General features: G+C 40.6%; 1 long non-coding RNA gene across 6 annotated transcripts in view; it reads left to right on the top strand.

Moving 5' to 3' along the window:
* The first annotated feature begins 257 nt into the window (after positions 1-257).
* LOC114271221 (uncharacterized) overlaps positions 258-20,039 on the top strand; it is a 62,409-nt gene continuing 42,627 nt past the window's right edge. For 2 of the 6 annotated variants that reach the window (XR_014362697.1, XR_014362695.1), the window contains exons 1-5: positions 258-664; positions 1,119-1,201; positions 1,274-1,381; positions 1,483-1,592; positions 2,509-2,586. This is a non-coding gene — a long non-coding RNA (uncharacterized LOC114271221). Of the gene's footprint in view, positions 665-1,118; positions 1,202-1,273; positions 1,382-1,482; positions 1,593-1,881; positions 2,141-2,489; positions 2,772-4,477; positions 4,851-20,039 lie in introns of those variants that run through there. The other 4 variants (XR_014362696.1, XR_014362694.1, XR_014362698.1 and 1 more) reach the window with 4 other exon arrangements.

Genomic DNA, 20,039 nt, shown 5'->3' with positions numbered 1-20,039 from the left:
TTCTTTATTTCTTTAAATTCTATTTGTTATTGTGTACACAATAGAATTAAATCTTTTAAATACAGTGAAGATTGCCCAACAAGTTTTAGTTACTAAAATTATTTAGTGACCGAATGAAAAGAAAAAAAAATATTTTTATCTTTGGCGACCAAACCAAAAGGCTGAAATATTCAGAGGGGGATTTCAAATTTCTGACGTATTAAAAAATTTACAATTAGCGACCAAACTATTTAGTCGCGAATTATTATTAATTATATATGTATTTTGTTTTCAACCCAAACCGTGGGTAAATCAATTCCCCTATCTCCTCTCTCTCTCTCTCTCTCGCGAGAAGAGAGACCTACCGTCTTCTCACTTCTCTCATTGACCTCCAATTCCACCCACCAATGGCGCGGCCGCGGCCACAGGTCGCCACCACCACTGCCGTCTTGATCCTATTTCTCGTGGCCGAGGTCGTTTCCTCTGGCGAAGCAACCACCATCGTCCTCCGACCACCACGGCAGCAGCAACCGCCACACCATGTTCCTCCCCCTCTTTCTCTCTCCTCCTCCTAGCAGCTCTTCCGGCAACTCCTCCTCCCCCTCCGTCCGCCGCCAGATTCAGGGATCCGACCCTCTCCACCCTAACGCTCACATCTCCTCTATGACGATCTCCTTCTCAACGGGTAATAAATCTTCACATCTTCTCCGATCTCTTTCATATGTAATTCGATGGAATTGAGAATTGGTGTTGTTGCAGTTCCCTGCTCCACGTGAACAGTGTACTTCTCTGATCTTTTTGATTTATGCTCACCAAGTGTATGTAAAAATGTCATAGAGAGGTTTTGAGGACTGGTTTGTTGATTTATGTTCCTTCTATAGTTGTGTGCTCTGCACTGTCACTTAATTTTAATGAAGTCAGCTAACTGAAATTGAAAATTAGAGAGAGAAAATGAAGAAGAAAAAAAAAAAAAAAAAGAGAGATTACATTCGATTGTTGATTCATCTGCTTAACTATCAGTGTATATTTAATTTTTGAATTGTAGAATTATTTGGGTTGCACAGTCGCACCAGCTCTGCATGTCTGTACATTTATGAAACACCGCATATATATGGATTCATGTGGTGTTTTTTCCTTAGGTTTGCTACTTTGTTGCATCAGTGTCTGAATTCGATCAAGAAGGGGTCTGCTAAGGAGATAGCTTTAGCAGCTCATGCCATTGGTAACTCTTTGACCCTTTGTTTTTCTCATTTTGTTTGATTTGGAGTAGTGTTTGAGATATGTTTTTTTGTAGGATTGCTGGCTCTGACCACTGGTCCTGGGGAAAGAGCTCATGAAATATTGGAAGAATCAGTTCCTCCTATTTCACAAGCTCTCATGTCAACTTGAGATGCCTTGATATGTAATGTTGTAGATTTAGATCTTGATTCAAACTTTGGTTGATTAGATGGTAGTTGTCTTTGAAATCTATTCTGCAAAAACTAATGCTGCTACTCTTATCAGGTAGTGGCCACTAAACCTTTACCAGGTGTAATAACAGCTATGGTCTCTGCTTGGTCATTTCTTCTTACCACTATGGAGGGATGGACATTTGATCCTAAAATCTGGCAAGAGTGAGTAAATCTTGGTCTCTAGTTTCAATGATTTATCTCTCTCTCTCTCTCTCTCTAATTTTACGCATATATTATACTGCACATTAATACAATAATGCGCACACATGTAAGCCTCTCTCCTCCCTAATACGGTTTCTTTATTATGCTTGTTGGGTATGTGAGAGTTTTGGGATTTAGACATTGAAACCTCCCAAAAATGTCGAATATTTAGTGTTGGACTATAAGGTCAATTGTTGTTGTGGAGAGAAATTTAATTAAACGAATTTACCCTGTTCTGCTAATGATGTAGGTCGATTTCTTATTTTTCTACTCTGCTAGACAAGGATGATAGATCTGTGCGCATTGCAGCTGGCGAAGCACTTGCCTTAATTTTTTAGATAGGAAACTTTAAGAAGTTCTCTGGTGAAAGTGTATCATATTTCAAAACGTGCTTTCTAAAACGTGCTTTCTTATTTTTGGATCACTTTGTATAGTTAAATTTAGTGTATCATATTTCAAAACGTGATTTCTAAAACGTAAATCGCTATGGTATTAATGTTTTCTGCCAACACTGGTTCTGCATGCATTAGCTATCATGTTATTGGATTTGTACTTTCTATTGCTTATTCCATTAGTCACTTGATGAGAATTGTGTTACCACCTCTCAAAGAGGTTTAAACCAGTTTTATTTGAAGCCGTTTTAATTTTTTTAAAATATATGTTTAACCAATCAAACAATGTGCTAGTTATTATGCTTTGCCCATTGCCAACTTGGGTTTTCTATGCGGAAGGCTTGAAGTGGTTTCTATTCGGGACAATGTTGGGACCTAATTCCTTGTTAATTTGTGTTGCTGGGGATTTTGTATTAGTCTATTCTTTCTTTGAATCTGTGAACCTTTCTTTGTTCCCCTTTTAAAGTCGTTCACTCTTTGTACAGAGATTGTACAAGTCACCAAACTCGGTCGTCAACAAGGCAAGGACACAATATCGGAACAAGCAGCGAATGTTTTCGCAGGTAGTTTATTATTACAATAAAAATAGTACTCAGCTCATCTTTTACCTGCAGTTTTATTGTATTTATTGCTGGTTCAATGTTTTGATGATGAGTCTAAATTAATTACTCAGGCTCATCCACAAAATCTTGCAATTTATATCTCTTACTATGCAATATCGTGCGAAAATGGTTAATTTTAAGATTTATCTGCCAATTTGATATGTGTTCCAATTCCATCACTTGACCTCATATGCCTGATTGAGGATGTTTAGTGGTTCATGTGGGTTGCTTAATAAAGTGACATCAAAATTGTGATGCATTTGGATTTATGGATTTGAGAAATGAAAGGTTTTGGGGAATAATTATTCAAGGAGAATAGTTCCAAGTTTTGATATGGATTTTATGATTGAATTTGATAAGTTATACTATGATAGATTATGATGGATTCAAAAATATCTATGTAATAATAGTTATTTGAAATCTTTCATGCTAAGAATTATAGTTGTACAAAGATCATAATAAAATAATTTAGTCAATAAAATAATTTTGAACTGATGTTTCAATGGAAATATGGGTTCTTGAAGGACTAATATTCATCTTCTTAATCTATGTTGTATGTACTCAGATTGAACAAATCAGAATGAGGGAAGTTTAATTGCCGACTAAATATTTTAGTCACTAAAAACATGACATCTTTTGCGACTAAAGTATTTGGTTGTTAAATGTACGTATTATATTAGTGACTAAAATTTTAGTCTCTAATAGTTTAATTTAGTTTTATGTGAGAACTTTTGGCGACTAATATTTTAGTTGTCAAAAGATACCTTTGTCGACTAACCAAAGTTTAGTAGCCAAAAGTTCAATTTCGGCGACCAATATTTAGCCACCAAAAGATCACCTTTCCCGACTAATCAAAGTTTAGTAGCCAAATGTTTAACCTTCAGCGACCAAAAATAGTTTAGTTGCCAATACTATCGCCGACAGGGTATAGGTGACAAACTTGGTGACAAAAAAATTTAGTTGCTAATTAAATTCGGCGACCAGAAATGAGACTTTTGGTGACCAATATTTTGGTCGCCAAAACTGTCATTTCCTATAATTAGGTTATAATATCAAGAAGAGGAAAAAAAAAGAAGAGAGAAAATAAAATAAAATAAAAATAAAATAATTTAGAGCCTTTTTGGTTAGATATATATATATATATATATATATATATATATATAAAGGAACCCTAGAATTGAAATCAACAGCATCCACCATGGGAAGAGAAGAAGAGAAAAGAAAGGGAAAAAAAAAAACAAGAGTACAGCCGAGACACAGGGACGGCAAAGGAGAAAAGGAGAAAAGGAGAAAAAAAATATTAAGATTTTCTTTTGGTGGCTTAATTAATTGTTTAAGTGATTTTTTGATCTTCAAAAATATATTGTGAGTACAAAACTTACTTCTCTTAATTTATGTTTAATTCATTATTTTTTTATTTTATTTTTTTATTTATTCGATGTTGGTTTGATTTTGTATTTGCATGTCGATGATGAATTGATTTCATTATTTGGTTAGATGTGTATGTAAGGTTTAAAGTTTTAATATGTATTTATTTTATTATTATAATCACACTCATGGTTATATAAAATTAAAATAAACTTAGAACCCATAGATAAATTCCTTACACTCCACCATGACTCCATGGATTGTTATTTTATTTGAGTGTTGGTGAGAAAAAGTGTATAAAAAAAAGTGAGGATTTTAAGATTTATTTGAATGCTTTAGGCTTGGCATTGTTATGTTTATTCTCATGAGTAGATGAGAGATCGTGTATATGTATATATATATATATATATATATATTGTTGTCTCGTTCTCATGAGTAGATGGGTACTTTGATTTATGCGTGTACATATATGCTAACCATCCAGGAAGTGTGGGCCAAACTCGGGACGATATCCCCGTCCAAGTTTTGCTTTGAAACGGTGTTAGGTATACGGGAGGCACATAGGATATATATGTAGGCTGGAAGTGAAGAGCCGAAGTGGTGGAGTTAAGGTACAAAAAATTTAATTATGAGTTTATTGGTATAGTGTGAATTGTATTGATTTGTACATTTTGAAAAATAGTAAACGACTTTGACAAATTATGAAATTTGGGCAAAGGCATGTATACATAATTCTAGACAACTTTTATATTTTAACTTTGTACTAAAAAGATCGATTAGAACTTGTAATCGGATGATCTTGGTTATAGTATTTTTATTCATTTTAGCAATGCAGATTTTAGAGGCTGTTTTAACTCATGAAATGAGTTCATTTTTATTGATTTCGCGTAAACTGAAGTAAAACATTATTCTGAACACTTTTTGTGTTTTGAACTTTTCCGAAAAAAATCATCTTAGGGTAGTTTATTTTCATTTTCAGTTCTAGATTTTTTTCGATCAAATTTCGTTTAGGTTCTTCTATTAAGTTTTTCTCTTAACCTGTTTAGTTTCTACTAAATTCGTCCGCGGGAACTTTTAGAAAATTTGATTCTGTACAACTTTTGTTCTTTGAGTTTTGGTCAATTCGAATGATTTAAGCATGAAATAATGCGTTTTTATACTACTTCAGTAATTTACTTATAATTAAATTGAACTAACTCTATTTTTTTTGCAGAATGGTGGGTCTTACTAACTTTTTAAGTAGGGCTGACCCATCATAATTTTTATGTTTATTTTGTTTATTCTATACTCAATTTATATTTAGTTGTGTACGGATAAGAAACTAAATGCCACCATATCTCGGGAAACTACATCTTCTTCTCAGTGCAGGTGAAACTACTTGTCATGTCCCGTAATAAGAATTAAATATACTTTTGTTTGTGTCTGGTAGACACGTGGGTGTTAAATCTTGTACTCATATCAGTATACTTATATACTGACCCGTTTTGTCTCTTAGCAACTCGGGTGTGTTCTATTTGAGCGCAGCCGAGCTTCCTTTGTAGGATTAGTTGGGGCTACGGTGGTGACGAGAAATAACAATAGTTGTTGGATATGTCGTTTGGACTTCTTTTGTTTTCTTGGGCTTCGGGTTGATATTAGTTTATGTATTTATTATTTTTTTATGACCTTAGTATTATGATAGTTTGGCATTGTGGGTTATTTTTCAACTTTACATTATTTAAGTTGTTTTGACTAGTTGTTACTACTTTAATGTTGGAGGTATTGGATAGTTATGAAATTATGGTGGATGGTTTGGTTGGCGTTTTGTTAGTTTTTTTTTTTTTTATCCCTTGTAATTTTTTTGAGCATTGAAATTTACTTAAACCTTATGGAGACGAGAACGTTTAGATTTTATTTCACCCCTAGGATTTGGATGATGGAATATTGATTGGGGTTTAGTCCTAATTTAATATTTAATTGTCTAAATTTTGAGGCGTGACGGTTTGGTATCAGAGCTGTAGGTTACTCTAGACTTGTGAGAGTTTAGGTGATCCTCAAATTGTAGAAACATGGGTTAATTGGTTTAGGTTGGTGGTTGAATTTATTCTAAGTATTTATGAACAAATTCTTTTTGTGTGTTTAACTTGAAGGTGGTGACTGGAAGGTATAATTTGAGAAGTGTTAAGCCTAATGGCACAGGGAAAGAAACAACTGCTAACGCGGTGGCGGCAGCGGCAACGGCTGCAGTGGCTGCTACCCGGGCAACCAATACGGTGTAGGTTAATGTGGAGAAGATGATGGCTCAATTACTTCAGGTTGTTCAAAACAATAATCAAGGTCAGTAGGGAGATCCCTTTGCGAAAAGAAACAAAGACTTTGGTTCTTTAGAAGGACAAAAATTCTCTGGAGATGGAGGACCCATTGCAGTTGACGCTTGGGTTCAGAAATGTGAGATGGTGTTTGGTCGTATGCAGCTTACTAAGGTTCAAAAACAAGAGTTGGCTACACATCAACTTAAGGGAGCAGCCCTATTTTGGTAGAACTCGTGGACGGAGGGTCTAGATTTGACGACTTTGACTTAGGCAGATTTTAAGACCCGTTTTAACCGGAAGTTTCTTCTTGCTGCTATTCGGTCTCAATTGAGTGATGAATTTTCGAAGCTGACCCAAGAGGGTAGAACAGTGATCGAGTATGTCACCAAGTTTATTGAGTTGTCTCGTTATGCCCCTTACTTGGTTGACACACAAGAGAAGAAGAATAAGAAGTTTATTAAGGGATTATATCATTACCTGTCTAAGTCCCTTATTCCCTTTTATGCTGAATCGTTTGACAGAGTTCTTGACTTGGCACTGAAGTATGTGAAAAAGGAGAAACAGTTTAAAGAAGGAAAGGCCAAGGTCGGAGAGACTTCCAGAAGGAGTCACTTCCGACAACGTGATGGAAACAGATACAAACCCTATGATCAAAGGCTGAGGGATTAGCAGTTTCAAAGGCCACAACAACAGGGTAGTCAGGGAAATTTCAGACCTTAGGGTAATTTCAGGCCTCAGGGCAATTTCCAGCCTCAGGGGCACTATTATCAGAGACAGGGTGGTCTGTACCCCCAGGGTTATCAAGGATAGCGGTAGCAAGTGTCACAGTTGGGTTATCGTCCTCCCGTACCTCAGTTGGCGGGACCCCACCTATCAGAGTAGTAGCTATTCAACCGATCAATAGGAAGTGTTTTGGGTGTCAGCAGTTGGGACATGTAGTTAAGGATTGCCCTCAGAGACAACAGGTGCGATAAGGTCAGGCAGCTCCAGCCAGGGCATTTGCAGTGATGCTAGGAAATGACAAAGTGCAAGGTACTTTTAATCTTTTTTAAGAACCCATTAGAGTACCTTTTGATACTAGTGCCTCTCATTCTTTCATATCTGGACAATTTATAGAAAGAGAACACCTTGTAATTATCTCCTTGTCTAGACCTATTCGTGTTGAGACCCCTTTAGGAGGAGCAGTTACTCTTTATGAGATGTGTAAAGATTTTGAAATTAATCTAATTGTGTCAGGGTTCGAGGGGTTTACAATTATTTTAGGTATGGATTGGCTGCGAAAATACTTTGTAACTCTAGATTGTGCTGGAAGGACTGTAAATATAAATATTCCTGGTATGCCACGGCTTACCCACACTTCTAGCGATGGAGAAGAGTCGATGATGACGAGTTTTCTGTACTCAATAGAAATCCCTAAGCAGGATATTAGTGAGGTAGATGTGGTACGTGATTTTGAGGATGTATTTCAGGAGATACCTAGACCTCCACCTCAATGGGTAGTAGAATTTTGTATTGACCTAGTGCCGGGAACTGCACTGATTTTTAAAGCAGCATACAGAATGACGCCTAAAGAGCTTGTAAAGATGAAGAAGCAGCTAGAAGAGATGCTTTAGAAAGGGTTCATGCGTTTAAGTAACTCTTCGTTGGGAGCACCAGCGATCTTTTTTTCCAAGAAAGATGGCACTCTCCGCATGTGCATAGATTACAAAGAGCTGAACAAGGTGACTATCAAGAACAAGTATCTGTTACCTAGAATTGATGACTTGTTTGATCAATTAAAGGGGGCAGCCATGCTCTCTCAGTTTGATCTCAGAACGGGTTACCATCAGATGGGTATATTAGAGGAAAATATACCGCTTACTTCTTTTCGGACCTGGTACGGGTTGTGCGAATTTCCTGTAATACCTTTTGGTTTGACCAATGCTCCTACCTATTTCATGGACTCGATGAACAGAATTTTTCAACCGTATCTAGATAAATTTGTGATTATCTTCATAGAAGATATTTTGGTGTATTCTAAGAATGAAGAAGAACACAGAGAACACTTGAAAGTCGTGTTGCAGACTTTGAGGGAGTAGCAGTTATACGCTAAGTTCAGTAAGTGTCACTTTTGGGAGAATTTTTTTTGGTTTTTGGGATATGTTGTGTCCAATCAGGGGATAACGATAAATCTTGAGAAAGTTGTTGCAGCCAAAGAATGGAAGCAGCCTACAAACCCTTCAGATATGAGGAGTTTTTTTAGGACTACCCGGTTATTACTGGAGATTTATAGAGAAGTTTTCCACTATTGCAGCACCTATGACCAAGTTGACCTGCAAGAATGTGAAGTTCGTATGGATAGATAATTATGAGAGAGCTTTCCAAAAGTTAAAGCAGTGTTTGACTATAGTACCGGTGTTAACTATATCAGTACAAGGGGAAAAGCTAGTAGTGTTTACTGATGCGAGCGAAACTGGGTTGGAATGTGTGTTGATGTAGCATTAGAAGGTTGTATCTTATTGTAGACGCGCCCTCGGGCCTCGTTACAGTTCGGATTCAATTTGTGTCACGGTCCTGTATCTAATCTTGCAGAGTACAATGCAAGACTGATGAATCATCAAAGAGTCCAAATCCGGCAAATCGTTTTTGAAAACAGATTTTTTTTGAAAGAAGTGCCAAACATGGACTACTTTGTCAGATACAGAGTCGTCACCTAAGTATTTTATTTTGAAAAATTTAGGAAACCCTAACTCGTTGCCTAAGGCCACATGCCCGTCATCACCAAAGTTGCCTCGGCTCAGGAACTTGGGTACGATTGGGGAAGGTCACTTCGTGAGCACCCCCGCTCGCCCGATCAAAGATCGGCCTCTACTAACCGTGATATCTAGTTTTGAAAACATTATGCGTTCTTATTCCGGTTATTAGCCTAGATTTAGGATGTGATGCGCACAGCATACAAATATAGACCGGATCGCCTGAATTGGAACGAAACATCTCATGTTTGTTTTGAAAACGGTTTGCTACTCGCAAGTAGGCTAAAATGTGGATTTGCCACCCTCAGGTGGGCTTAGAAAACATGATTTTGCCACTATCTAGGGGGCTTAAAACTCACAATTGATGAATTGTTCCAATCCAAATAACCCAACCTTCACCTACAGGCATTCAGACAGTTATATCATATAAGCACATAGCCTTATGGTAAGCATGCTATCATGGCAGTCACTCACACACATGTAAGGATGCTAAAACATAAACACTTACCGAGTACTCCAAGCCAAAACAAAAGCTATGTTAGAAATCCATGCACGATCCTAACTATACAGAAATGCCTAATGCAACACATGCAAAATGCAACTATAGTAGGCTCGGTTATTCTAAGGATGTCATGTGAAATGTTACAACTAACAAGTATTCAACTCGGAATTGAAATACAATGCAGTTAGTATGATGCGCCGAGCCCGGTGCATGCAAGACAGATGAATGAATGCAAACATGCTATCTAACCATCATAAGCTGGTAAATAAAAGAGAGAAAGACGTGGGGTTGGAAGACATACATCACACACACGCACACTTATTACAGTTGTGCCCTCACTCGGAGGGTCCGAATAAATAATATACAGTCTGAATGAATAGTACAGTCCGAATAAATACAAAATCCTAATTAATTAACAAATTAATCTAGGAAAGTAGGGAATTAGCATGCAAGCTATGGACCGCCTCGGTTCTGTTCTGAATGATGAATGATGCATGCTCGGGTTGCCTTTGTCGGGAAATTCCTTGCGATGCCCCGGTTTGCCTCTGTTTGCAATTAATCCCGGGATGTTGTGCGAAGCTCTAGAAGGCTGCTAATTTCTGGTTTGCTGTAACAGAGAGCAAGAAGAGGGCATGGCAAAGTATTTTCACATATGTATGCATGCCTCGATCCTCGTGTCACCAATCACGCATATCGATGCATGATGGCCGAGGAGTCAAATTGCACGACTCAATGTGAAATGAATGCACATGAAAACACAACAAGACTTAAACTCCATCATGGGTAATCCGGAGTGTCGGCGACTGAGAATTGAGACACGTTCCATCACTCGGAGTACGAAACGTACCTCGTTTCCCGTGCTTGGGCTAACTCCTATCCCAAAATCGATGCAAATGATATGGCATACACAATGCGACTAACATACAACCTAGCATATGCAACACTATGAAATGGCATACACAAATGCTCGATGTAACATGGCATACGCAATGCTCTAACATGTAACATAGCATGCACAATACTATGAATTGAAATGACATACACAATGCACAATGGACTTACACCAACATGAGTGGACCTTAGCCACACTCACATCAGTGGCCATTAGATGAAAATGAGACAACTGAAATGCGTGCACACATGCACGCAAATTGAGGACCGAACCTAAAGCATAAAATACCACTCTACCAAGGCATGACAAGGGATGCAAGATGGCATTCAAACATGTAAATTTCAGCACTGAAACATAATGCTAAATGGTCCCGAAACATGGAAATATGGCACCCAATGCATGAAATGAGCCCCGAAACTCAAAGCTAGACACATGCATTGAACCACAAGCGCACAAAGCAAGCATTATTTGATCATGAAGCATAATGACAGAGCCAAGGCAGTCCCAAAATATGCACATTTCTGGTTTAAAGCATGGCCAAAAGATGCTAACATGATGGACTAACATAGCATGCAACATTGGCTAACAAGTACGGTTTACATGGTATGTATATGAAGCGTATGAGAACTCATCAAACCAGCCAAAAATAGTGAATAAAACAAGCCAAAATATGCCCAAATAATCACTGAAATGCAGCCAATGCATGCAAAAATGAGGGGCTTCTTTGGAGGGCCATGCAAGGGGTTGTTAAGCACATACAAGATAGACATGAAGCATAGCAAAACAACCTCTGGAAATGGACTATGACAGCCCTAAAACTCACCAAATTGGCCCTGAAGTGGGTCTAGGAAACATGCAAAGTAAACATAAAATGGGCTCCGGACAGAGCTTATGCAGACCATAAAACTCACAAAATGAGGCCTGAAACATGACTTCAATGCATGCAAAATAGAGTCCCTTTGGAAGGCTAACAATGCTAGTAAAGAGAATGAGGGGTAAGAGGGTCACCCCTCTATGATTTTGGGGCTCAAAGACACATCAAGGCCATTGAAAATCCACTGGGTTTCAGTGGCTAAGAGGCCAAAACAAGGCCAATGCGAATGCTCACATGCGTGGCTCAAAACATGGGGAAATGAAGCATGCAAGGAAGAAAATGACTCCAAACAGAAAAGTGACCTAATCAAACTTAATGAGGAGGTCAAAACAAAACTTTCTTCAGTTTAGGCCGAGGTCCAAAAATGCTCACAAATAAGGCTAATATATTATGCAAAATAAGCCCTAAAAGAGAGAGAAAGCATTCAAGGGGGTATGAGACCTCAAACAGAAAAGTACTCTTAAACAAGCATGAAGAGGAGCTCAAAAGAAGACTATTTTCAGTTTACACCAAGGCTCAAAAATGCTTGCAAATGGAGCTAAGGTATAGAGCAAAATAATGCAAAAATGGGAGAAATGTGGACTTACCCTTGTAGCACAGCAATGCAGCCAACCCTGGACCAAGAAAGTGAGCTTTGAACCTCTGAAAATGAGTTCCAAGGTGCTGGAATGGATGGTGGAGGTGTTAGGCTTAGAGGTGTAGTGTAAATGGCCAAGAAAATTAGGGTTTGGAGCTTTGGAGAAGAAGGCTATGGAGGGTGGAGTGCATGTGCCTTGGCCAAACTTTCTAACCCTTGCAAAATGAGATGGAGGGTTGGTTATATAGAGGAGAAGGGATAAGGCTTCTTGGAGAAGCCTCAAGAGGGGTTCAAAGCTTCTCAAGGAAGCTTAACCAAAAAAGGTCAAGCTTCTTGAGGAAGCTAGACCAAAAAGGGTCAAGCTTTCTCAAGAAGCTTGACAAAAGAGTCAAGCTTCCCTAAGAAGCTAAGCAAGAGGGTCAAAACCAACTTAAAAAGGTCAACAAAAGACTCAAAATCGCGGACAGTGGGTCAAGCTGGCACAGCTGTGTTACACTTGAGAAGAGCAAAAAGCAGAAAGCTGGCCGACCAGCTAAGGTAGCCGACCGGCTACTTCCCCTGGTCGGCCGACCAAGGGTCAAAAGGGTCAAGAAAAATGCTGGTCAGCCTACCCAGAAAGGTGGCCTCCCAGATGAGTGGAACACAACCCTGTGGTGAAAAACTAGAAAAGGTGACCTAGGAGAGAGAAAAATCAGCTTTTTAGAGGGGTTCAAAAGGGTCAAGAGGAATTACTGGTCGGCCTACCCATATTGGTGGCCTCCCAGATGAGCACAACACAATGATGGTGTGAAAAACTAGAAATTGTGGCTCAAAAGTGAGAAAAACCAACTTTTTGTAAGAAAAATCGGCTTTTGGAGAGAGAAAATGTGAAAACTGGTTTTTCAGGGGAAAAGGTGGCCGACCACCATACTACCCCCTCCCTAACAGTGAAAATAGGGTCTCTACCAAAAATGGACCAAAACGGATGCAAAATGAAGGTTCAGGGGCCAAAACGCGCAGTTCGGGGCCCAAAAAATAGGCTGTTAGGCACCGAAAATGGCGTATGACCACGAAGGTAGTCTCCTGGGCCACAGTGTCCCTCTAAAGGGAGGAAGCAAGGTGTGTACCAAAAACCGGAGCAAATGGAGGTAGTTAAGCGATCCCGAATCGAGGCACACGGCTGACGGCTCCGAAAATCGAAAACTGGGCTCCAAACAGGAAAAATGCCCTACAACTACGAAACATAGCCTACGGCCACTGAGAGATGGTCTACGAGACCTCTCCCTTCCTTCGAGAAGAGAAAACAGAGAAAACAGGACCTGGTTTGCAAACTGTGGCAAAACACAAAAGAGCCCCGAAGTCTAGAGGCAAGGCTCGCAGCCGAGACTCCGCAACCTCAGAACGAGCACAATATGCAATATCACCGAGCGCTCAACCGGTGACGTCTGAGTCTTAAGGTCGGTCAAAAATGGGGTGTCTACAGTTGCCCCTTTTTGACAGAACTCGGAAGTCATAAGTGACGGGAGTGAATGTCAAAGCCCAGAGACGACCCATTTTTGACAAGGCCGAAGACTTAGACAAACGGGTGAGATAAACAGAGATATGCCCGCAGGCGGGGGCAAAATGCAGAGAGATATGCACAAAGACGGATGAAACTCATGATCATGCAAAGCGGCAAGCTGTAATAGATGCAACAGTTTTAAGCAAGAATGCAAAGCAACAACTACATTTCATGCAGTTTAAGAATGCGGAGAATTATTCAATTCTCGCCATGTTTCACTCGGAGAATACAATACCTGTCCGGTTCGTCTGGTCGCGCCAGCCTCAAATAAATTGTATATGCAATATCGTGCCTCAGCACTGTTGGGGATCTTTCGCTTCTTCTTGGTTGAACCAGAGGTACTACTTTTCTCCATGACTATGGTCGCAGCTTTCCCTATTCTCCAACAGGGTGACAGACTAGGTTGGTTCAGTATCCAGAATTGAGGCGCATACATATGCTATCTCAATCTATGGGACTGCTACACAGATTTCAAGCCGAGAATATATCCCATGGTATTTAAACCAGACTTTAGTCTCGGAAATCCCGAACCTTTGCGTTCTAGGCATGAGCCATTCGAACTCTAGTTTCCACCGTCTCAGTTGGTCTTCTAGGAACTCAACGCAAACATAGGTAGGTGGCTATACCAGGCCACCGGAAATCGTTCGGACACGACAAACACCAAAGGAATTGCACCTTTAGAGGATTTAAGGTCTCCTAGACCAAAGAGTGCACAAGACAGTGCGAATAATGCAATGCACTGACAAGTGCAGGTAAGGTGCGCAAGATAGTGCGATAAAATGCAATGCACAAAATAGTGCGATGAAGGTGCGCAAGATAGCAAGGTGCGCAAGATAGCGCGAAATGAAATGTATGCAAAATGCATGAGATGCGCAAAATAGTACGAATAAGGTGCGCAAGATAGCGCGATAAAATGCATGCACAATGCGAGACTTGGCACACAGCTTACGACATAGCATTCGATTCATTTGGCACACAGCTCACAACACAATACTTTATTTGTTTGGCACGCGGCTCACAACACAATATTCTGTTTATTTGGCACGCAGCTCGAAACACAACACTCTGTTTATCTGGGCACACAGCTCTTTTGGGCACACAGCTCATTCGGGCACACAGCTCGTTTCGGGCACACAGTTCATTCTTCGGGTACACAGCTCGTTTCGGGCACACAGCTCATTCTTCGGACACACAGCTCGTTTTCGGGCACACAGCTCATTCGGGCACACAGCTCGTTCATCGGGCACACGTCTCGTTTTTGGGCACACAGCTCATTCGGGCACACAGCTGATTCTTCGGGCACACAGCTCGTTTTCGGGCACACAGCTCACTTTTCTGGCACGCAACTCATTCTTCAAGCACACAGCTTGTTTTTTCGGACACACAGCTCATTCTTTGGGCACACAGCTCATTCTTCGGGCACATAGCTCGTTTTTCGGGCACGCAGCTCATTCTTCGAGCACACAGCTTGTTTTTTCGGGCACACAACTCATTCTTTGGGCACGCAGCTCCTTCGTTGGGCACACAGCTCATTCTCCGAGCACACAACTCGCTTTTCGGGCACACAGCTCGTTTTTAGGTACACAGCTCCTTCATTGGGCACGCAGCTCATTCTCCGAGCACACAACTCGCTTTTCGGGCACACAGCTCATTTTCAGGCACACGGCTCGTAACACTGCTCGATCTGAACACTCGGTCCATAACACAGCATTCAGTTTGTATTTTGAACACACAGCTCAAGCACTTGAATTTCTGAACACGCAGCTCATACTTTTTGTCGTGAACACGCAGCCCATACTTTTTGAAATCTGAACACACAACTCAAACTTTTGAATTTCTGAACACGCAGCTCATTTTGATTGTGAACACGCAGCACAAACTTGTTGAAAGAAGTTGAACATGCAACCCAAACTTTTGAATCTCTGAACACGCAGCTCATATTTTGAATGTGAACACGCAGCACACACTGTTGAATTTCTACACACGCAGCCCATATTTTGAAGATGAACACGCAGCACACACATGTTGAGAGTTGAATACGCAGCCCAAACTGTTGAATTTCTGAACACGCATCCCATATTTTTGAATGTGAACACGCAGCGCACACTTGTTGAGAGTTGAACACGCAACCCATATTTTGAAGGTGAACACGCAGCACACACTGGTTGAGAGTTGAACACGCAGCCCAAGCTGTTGAATTTCTGAACACGCAGCCCATATTTTTGAATGTGAACACGCAATGTACACTTGTTGAGAGTTGAGCATTCAGCCCATATTTTGAAGGTGAACACACAGCACACACTTGTTGAGAGTTGAACACGCAGCCCAAACTGTTGAATTTCTGAACACGCAACCCATATTTTTGAATGTGAACACGCAGCGCACACTTGTTGAGAGTTGAACACGCAACTCATATTTTGAAGGTGAACACGCAGCACACACTTGTTGAGAGTTGAACACGCAGCCCATATTTTTGACTGTGAACACGCAGCGCACACTTGTTGAGAGTTGAACACGCAGCCCACTATTTCTGAACTCTGAACACACAGCTCAAACACTTGATGTTGAACACATAGCTCACACTTTGAAAGTTGAAGCCACAGCTCACACACTTCAATTCTGAACACACAGCTCATATACTTCATGTTGAACACGCAGCTCACACACTTCAATTCTGAACACACAGCTCATATACTTCATGTTGAACACGCAGCTCACACATTGCATTTGCACGCAGCTCATATACTTTATGTTGAACACGCAGCTCACATACTTCAATTCTGAACACACAGCTCATATACTTCAATTTTTGAACACACAGCTCATATACTTCAATTTTGAACATGCAACTCATATACTTTATGTTGAACACGTGGCTCATATACTTCAATTTTTGAACACACAGCTCATATACTTCAATTTTTGAACACACAGCTCATATACTTCAATTTTGAACATGCAGCTCATAACACAACACTGCTTGATCTGAACACACGGCTCATAACACAGTATTCTTTTAATTTTTGAACACACAGCTCATTCTAAACATACAGGATGCGACGACGGAACTTGCAGAAGTTGAAATAAACTCGGATGCCCGACATTTTTCCTTTTTCTTTTGCTTCGAAGTCTAGAACCTATATAGCTCCAAATAGGTCCTTGTTCTACTGTTCTCACATGACCTGGGTTGAACCCTGCGGTTCATGAAAGAGAGAATCTAGTTTTGCACAAATGTGGAGAATGGCACAGTACTCGGAGCGCAAAACGATTTTTTTTTTTGAAATTGAGAAATGAGTTCTTGACCGGGTATTGAGCCTACAACTGAATACAGCGAAAAAGACTTAATAACAGAAAACAAAAAGGTAAACAACCTAAACACATCGAGACACACTCGGAACGACTCAAAGCAAGAATTGAGACAATCAAAACAAAAGACACGATATACAGACGTGTTACAAAGATGAGAGACCTCTTAGTACACGAGGAGCCAATTTCTCCGGGTATTGTTTCCCACCCTCTCTCATTTGTGATTCTTGCGTCACTCTGGCACTCAGGCTTTTTTTTTCTCTTAAAATCCTTTTCTCACTTTTTCTCTCAGCGCACATCTCTCTATTCTTCAATCTCTCATTTTTTGTCCCTCCCCTACGTGGTTGATGGATAAACAGAAAGTTGTGGGCTCTTGCCCCTAGCATTCCGCTAGATTCTTCTTCTTGTTCACAACAGTGAGTTTCTTCCACAGAGGGGCTGCGCTACAATTGGATGTGTAGCAAATCTGCAGCTGACATCGATTGACGATGCTCTGCTGGGGAGTTTGGACGTGATCAGATCTGTCCAGATAAGAGAGTGAAATATCTTGTCCCATTCCGGTTCGTGCTTCGCACTTGGCTTGATACCTCATTGCTTGGAGGATTGAGAGAGCTTTCAGCCCTTTTGCGGTCAGCTTCAGTGGTGCTCTTTTCTAGCGAATACGGTGCCCTTTTGGGAAGTAGAGTGCCCTTTCTGGCAAGTATAGTGCCCTTTCGGGCAAGTATGTTGACAACGGGGAAAAGACAAAACACCTGGCTCAACTATGCCCCTAGTTCATCATTTTGACCATTTTTTGTTTTGGTTTTCTACTAAAACAATTTTGACCAACATGAGAGTTAGATTAACATGCTTATTCGATTTTCTGATTTGAAATCATGCAAGTCAGGTTATGAGCACTGAAAATTTTTCTTTTTTGAGTCTAAGAAATGGTCCAGTTTTTGGAAAAGATAGAACAATTTTCGAGAAAATTAGTCAACCTCAGTAAAAATTCTCAAAAATTATTTTTGCAAACGACTACTGCTTAACGAGCATGAAACTTACTTTTGAGATGCACAACCTCAGATCTTAAGGAAAATTGCCCCTTGCTTGAAGAGAGCTGCATGGCAACAGAAAGTTGCCCCTTGTTTGAACGGCACCGCAACGCATTGAATGATAATGGAAAGTTGCCCCTTGTTTGAATGGCATCGTAGCGCGTTGAATAGAAAAGGAAAGTTGCCCCTTGTTTGAATGGCACCGCAGCGTATTGTAGTCAGTTCTCAGAGTGACGAACACAACCAAACTCTCGGATACAAAGAAGGCAAAGATGATCAAAACCATTACATGGGCACAATCAATTTGAAGTGTTTTACAGCTGGATTTCAGAATGAAGTTGCCTACGTATCCCAAAGATGGGAATCAAGCCTTACGTAGTTCGGGGTTAAGGTACACTCGGGTATTAACCTCTCCTTTTACGCTCTAACTTTTGCCAAGGCCGCATTTTCTGGGTTTTCAACCTTGCGAGCTTTGTTTTTCTTTTCTTTTCAATTCTTTTCATTTTTTTTCTTCTTTTTTCTTTTTCATATTTTCTTTTCATTTTCTTCATTTTTCTTCTTTTTCTTCCTTTTTTTTTTTTTTTCATTCTTTGCATTTTTTTTTTGTTTTTTTTGTTCTTTTTCTTGCTCTAACTTTTGCCTGGGCCGCCCTTCCGGGTTTTCGGCCCAGCGAGCCTCTCAAGGGTAAAAGTGTAGTTGATCCATGTCAAATGGTTTTAAGATCCTGAAGTCATCTGAATCCAGGAGAATGGTTATTGTTCGCTGATGATGTAGGAGTCCATCCAATGGGGGGGCTGAATTTGCCCCTAGTGTTGTGGATCGGGACTCAGTTGTCCTTCAGCAACACCTTCTTATTTCTTCCCTTCTGGGATTTGGCATTCTTGCCAGTCTTTGTCTTTGACTCTTCGAGCACATCCGACATTTTTGCCCCTAGTTCGACGGGTACTTCTGATCTAGCTTCGCAAGCTTCTTTTGACCTTCTGATCTTCTTGATCCGACTTTCTTGGCCTCTTGTTTGAGGGCTGCTTCAAATCTGGCCACACAGGCCTCACATTGTGGTTAACCGTTGAACATTCTGAATGCTAGTTCAAGGTTTGAAAGCAAGGGGCCGAGTCTTGAGGCTGAGAGCGATCCTAGGCTACACAATCTCAAGAACGATTCCACACAGGTCTTCGCAGGATCGCGCAAAACATTTTTTGAAATCTTTTAAGAAAGCGACAAATCGCTCGCACTGAAGACAGTGTGGAGCCAATCTGGATCAAGCCAGGATCCTTCTCAGTACTTACATTAACAAGCATGATCTCATTCATTAAGGGCCTAGCATGCCTCTTTTTCTCTCAATGGATCAAATTTTTGCAAAACCCGAGGAATTCCTTCATCTTCGTTTTCACCACAGTGTTAGAAAAAGTTTTGAAAAACTTAGGTCAATGCAATAATTTCAGAGCACAAAAGAGCAGGTGGAATGCACTACCGTTTCATTCAAGCTTCTGGCATAACTGGCGCAAGGCGGAAGCAAACACAAGAGTGTGAAAACTACTGCTGTTTCATTGAGATCTGCTGGCACAACTGGCTCATCGGCAGAAACAGAATCAAAAGAAAGCAAAAAGACAAACACAAAACAAAAATAGTGACGTCTGAGGTAACACCCCCGGAATCACCCGACTTCTATACAACATGACTGACTCGATACAACAAGACAGACCTGAAACAAAAGGACTGACTCGGGACAATGAGACAGACTAAAAACAAAACTACAGAACTGACTCAACACCCAAGTCGAAAACTACAAAACTAGCATTCGCAAATGCCCCAAAACAGTGCTTGCCAAACGCCACATCTGAAGTAAACTGAACACCGCCCTCAGGTGGTTTACTCCCTGATCACATTCTTGTATTATCCTCGAAATTTGCTGACCCAGTGATGGTGGACTTTGCCGAGCTTGGTGGGAGGACAACCCCGTTGTCGAACGGATCCTGTACTTCATGACGAAGACAGAAGCAGTTGTTGGTGGCGTGACCAGTCTGTTGGTGGTACGCACAGTACAGCGTAGCATCATGTGAGAGAGGGAGATTACTTGGGAGAGGTCGAGGCTCGAGGGGTTTGAGATACCCCTTTTTAGCGAGGATTTGAAGTGCCTTAGACAAAGGCATGTAGAGGGCGTGAAAGACCCTGCGACCTCAGGGCAGATACTTCGAGGTATGCGTGCTTTTGCTGGACGCACTTGAAAAAGGATCGGCAGGTGCTGCCTTGGCTCTCCGATCTTTTCCAGGTGCAGGGTTAGGATTGGCAGGAAAAGTTCTG

Source organism: Camellia sinensis, chromosome 2 (assembly GCF_055761805.1).
Source record: "Camellia sinensis isolate YWXY chromosome 2, ASM5576180v1, whole genome shotgun sequence".
NCBI lineage: Eukaryota > Viridiplantae > Streptophyta > Magnoliopsida > Ericales > Theaceae > Camellia > Camellia sinensis.
This window is presented reverse-complemented; position numbering and strand designations above follow the sequence as displayed.